Consider the following 4,943-nt stretch of genomic DNA (forward strand, 5'->3'; position numbering starts at 1 on the left):
ATCCCTTCAGTGGTTCGTACAATGACTGCGTCGAAAATCATCTACCATTACCATGAAGAGTGTCGTGAACATGATGTGGAGCCGCTCAAGGAGCGTACCTGTTTCCGTCTGCTAGAGGTTTGTAGTGCATCAAAGCAAAAGTCCTTGCAAGGGTTGGACAACACGTCTACGACTGGTGAAGAAGCATTCGAGACGATAGCCTCACTCGTTGAGAATCTAGGTCAACACGGTGCGGGTGCAACATGGACCCGAGACACACTTCGATCTTTAAGCGCTGGAAAGAATTATCTCAAAAGCGTATACAAGAGTCATCTAGGACCGGAAGAGGCTTGTGCTGATCACTGTACTGTGTTTGCACTATCGGATCCATTCGAAGAGAGATTTTCAGGTGAATGTTGCCACGATCACAACCAGGCGTGTCCCGAATGCAAGGGTATTGTTGATGTTCTGGAAGCTATCGAAGATACTCTCAGAAATGGAGATCTGGACTTGAGTGAGAAGCAAAAGGAGAGAGCAAGGTGGGACTTAGATCACGCCGTTTCCAGCATCGATGCTTGGAAAGCTCATTTATTGAGGACTTTTCAACAAGATCAAGCGAGACAAGACACACTCAATAGGTTAAATGACCAGACCATCATGGTCATTAATGACTGGGCCATGAAATTACTTCCCATGCGTTTCAGAGAAACGCAGTCCCAATGGTTCGCCAAGCGAGGAATTAGTTGGCACTTTTCTGCTGTTGTTCACAAATCAAATCATCCTGACTGTCCAGTAGTATCGGCAAGTGAACACACAATCCACACATATGTGGTTGCCATTGACAGCTGCAAACAGGACTGGTTTTCCGTTTCTTGTATACTTGAAGAGGTCCTTGTCTGTGTCAAAGAATCGCATCAATCAGTATGCAGAGCGATCCTAAGAAGTGATAATGCTGGATGCTACCACTGTAGTGCGCTTTTGTCAACCATCAATTCCACTAGCAGAAGGTCAGGCATCGAAGTAATCCGCTATGATTTCTCTGACCCTCAGTCGGGTAAGGACTTGTGACAGAAAGATCGCCCCTTGCAAACCGCGCCTTCGACATTATGTTGCTGAAAATCACAACGTGGAAAGTGCGAAAGACATAAAGAAAGGCTTGGAGTCCCCACCAGGAATTGCAGGAACGAGCATTGCGGAATGCAAGATTGACCAATCAGCGATGTCAACAGGCGCTGCTAATAACAAGATTCCGGGAATAACGAAATACAATAATTTCTCTCTGACTTCTAAAAGCATGCGCGTCTGGCAAGCTTACAATGTTGGAGAGGGCGTGGATATAAAGGGGTCTTGGCATGAACAAGATGTTTCTGGGCTCGAAAGGATTGGGGAGTGGACGAAAAAGATACCGCGTGTTACACAAAAGAAATACCAGGCAAAGGGAAAACACGATGTTACTGAGTCTGTCAATACTTTTAGCTGCCTTGAACCTGCTTGTATTGCCACTTTCAAGACGATCGAAGAGGCGGATGAGCACATGGATACAGGTCGTTATATTATGACTCCAGAGAAGGAGTCCATATACGACAACGTACGTAAGCAGTGGGCAGCTGTAACGACATCAGTAAAAGGTGCGGGCCAGAAAATTGGCAGGACAGATTATGTTCCTGTGGCGAACTTAAGACTGAGCAAAGGATGGGCCTTAAAGAAGACGAAAGCGGCGGTGAGAATATCTTCGGGTGTCAAAGAATTTTTAACAAATTTATTCAACAAGGGAGCTAAGGATCTTCACCAAAAAGCTATGCCAGCAGACGTGGTGGAGCAAATAAAGGAAACTTTCCCAGTTTCAGAGTGGGTTGAAGTACAGACTGTCAAAGGATACTTTTCTCGTTTGGCTTCGCAGCAGAATGGACTTCCAGTTAGCGAAGAGGAGGGTGAAGACGAAGCGCTGGAGAAAGAGGATTACATGGAGCAACTAGTCGGGGTGGCTGAACAAGAGATTGGCCTCAAGCACCCTCTTGTATATGATGATTTCAATTTTTGTGATCTCTCTGCCGGGGGTAGATTAGCCAAGGTTCTGGAAAAGCAAAAACTCAGTCAGCTTCAGTCATTCTGCGAGTATTTTGACGTGGAAATTTCTGGTCGTGCTAATCGTAAAGCATCGTATAACGAACCTCTTATACAATTAGCAAATTCCTGTGATTGTCGCAAGTAAACAATTTTTTTAGATTCTTCGACTTAAAACCCGCCTTACTTAAAAATCAATGAGTCAGTTAAGGTTGCGCGACTCGTCGACTTGGTCCATTCATCGCACTCTCGCGTCCAAGATGATACAATAACAATCACATCGCGAGGCGTTTCATGACTTTGTATGGGGGTGCTTCATATCAACATCAACACGAAAAAAGTTTATCATCCCGCTCTCCTAACTGTGGATCCCTTCTGTGGTTTCACTTACTGAGCGCTAAAGTATTTGGGAAATCTGATAGATCGTGGGTCACCTAGATGCCGATCATTGCGGCTCGTATATGTGTACACTGTATCTACGTTTGGTCACGATTCATTACTGTTGCTATTTAGGCTATAAAAAACGTCAGACAAAGATTATCGGTTAACGATCGTTTTGTAAGCTTACTTTATCTTTTAAAATATGGCTTGGAAAATTATGGGGACTTTCCATGCTTGCGCCAATACATGAAAATATAACCTGAAAAATATAAGTCAGAGAAAAACTCAAGTATTTTTATATGAAGGTAAGAACATTGTCATTTGTGCTCTATGACTGGTACAGTCAACACTCTCGTAAGCGACCACCCTTGATGCAGGACAAAGTGGTCGGTTATGCTGAGAGGTGGTCATCTACGGAAAAAAAAAAAGAAATTAAGCTCAAACCGAAGTGATTTGAACGTGATTACATAAAATTATTACCTAACAAGCAAAAACTCAGGCAAACAGACAACTGCCAATGTCTCGAACCGAATGGCGCTTAGAACTGTTGAAAATTTGTACATAACATCTTTCATCAATGATTCAATCCAATTTTACCTATCGATCGTATTACAGCCTTTTTTGCTAGTCAACTGTTATAATCTGCGAGCACACTTGGTCAGCGCTTTTTGAAACTGAACTTTTGTGATATTTGAGCAATGGTTTTCTTACAGTCGTACGTGATCATGCCGGGTGATCGCTTACGAAAAGCCAGTTCGCTGTGAGAAAGTTGGCTGTACTAGGTTTTCAAAGAAAAAAGTCACCCTTTTTTTGCCCAATGAAAGGCCTTTTAAGAGCAATTGTACGGTAAGAGTCGGGGTAATTCTGAACAATCAAACTGGTTTGGCTTTAACAATTCATTTTCACTTACCAAATACAGAATCAGGGCTTCATGTTAACAGTTTGGTTTGTTTATGGCATTAACTATGCTCAAAGTTCCATTTTGCAGGGCCTTAGAGGGGCATGGAGTGTTTGTGGCAAAAATTCAACAAACCGTGATAAGCCAAATTTTTCTCAAGTGATTTTGATAATTGGGTCAATAAAGTAAATAATGGTATAGGAACGGATGTTATGCAAGAAGGCAGGTAGATACACTGATTTTTTGAAAAATGGCAATTTTAGGTTGTAATTTTGGCCAAAATCTAGCCAAAATCTAGCCCCAGGCTCCTCTCTGTCCAATACCTTGAAGGCAAAGTTACATGCATGAAATGAAAGCTCTATTATAGAAATATTCATAGTCAAATTCATTTGGCAGCACAATTTACCAGTTGGGTTTTATGGCACTTTCAAAATGACCCCTGAAAGGCTGGTTTTTTTGTACTCAAGGGGCAAAAAATGAGACCCCCCCTGAAACTCTAAAACTTAAAGTCAGAGAAGTGAGCCAGATTGGCTTTTGAAATATCTCATGGCAACCAACTTCTGTGCCAAGTTTCAGCCAAATCGTTTGACCACAAGTTTTGGCCCCTGGAACACTTTCTCAGACAATGACACTTAACACAAACGAAGACACACAGCCAGGTCTTAAAATGATCGTCCGTGAAGTTGTTTTTGCCAACAGATAATAACTAATACTTACCCATTTGAAAAAACGTCATGAAAAAGAATCTATATGTGGCAGAAATTCAACATAAACACGGATATTATCAATCAAACACCTTAATTTTTTGTGAAAGTTAATGTAATGGAATCATTTTGCATTGAAAATCTTCAATGTTCACAAATGTTACGCGGTTAAATTTTTCGTTTTCGTTGCTTCTTTCTAACTTGTGACGTAAATATGCTTGATTTAGAAGCCAGAAATAATCGTAACTCACCGAGGACAGACAGAGCTGAAACCTTTTCGAGGAGATGCTTGCGAATAATTTTTTCCAATTTTGTTGTTGAACGGCCTCGTTCTTGTTCTCTTGTATTTAGCGGCTACTTTCTGATTTCTGAGGTATAATTCAGTTTTGAATGCGTGCATTGCATATTTTGTTTACATCAGGTAAATGGACAAAAAAATGATAGCGACAGGAACGCTAAAGCAGATCTTTGGGAAAATTTGAAAACATGAACGACCAAGACGAACAAAAAAGAAGGAAGTAGACAAATCAATTATTTAGTTCTAAACTGATATGATTGTTGCATCAGTTAACTGCTGCTTGGAAAAACCTGAGATGAGCCAACACCCAGAACGTAAGCCTGCATGTGAAAATTTTTCTTAATCAGCGCCACGTTGTAATTGATAAGTGATAGAAAGTTTTACTTACGTTACTCACTCAACTTATCGATATTTTCAAGCGAGAACGAATAGTTGAACCAGTTGTTTTTTGATCAACTTGTTTTAATCAACGCAGTTTGCCACTGATATTTCATTCACAGTTTCAATCGCTCAACGATGTGTAAAGTTTCGTTCATAAATTAAAATATTGCATGAAAAAAATTGTAAAAATATCACAGTCGTTCTCAAACTCTAACCTTTTTCTACAAAGATGTGCACA

At 40.9% G+C, this 4,943-nt stretch overlaps 1 pseudogene; it reads left to right on the forward strand.

Moving 5' to 3' along the window:
- The first annotated feature begins 636 nt into the window (after positions 1-636).
- On the forward strand, positions 637-1,856 carry LOC149042949 (uncharacterized; annotated as a pseudogene).
- The last annotated feature ends 3,087 nt before the right edge of the window (positions 1,857-4,943 follow it).

This window comes from Pocillopora damicornis, chromosome 7 (genome assembly GCF_964200805.1).
Source record: "Pocillopora damicornis chromosome 7, jaPocDami1.2, whole genome shotgun sequence".
Classification (NCBI taxonomy): domain Eukaryota; kingdom Metazoa; phylum Cnidaria; class Anthozoa; order Scleractinia; family Pocilloporidae; genus Pocillopora; species Pocillopora damicornis.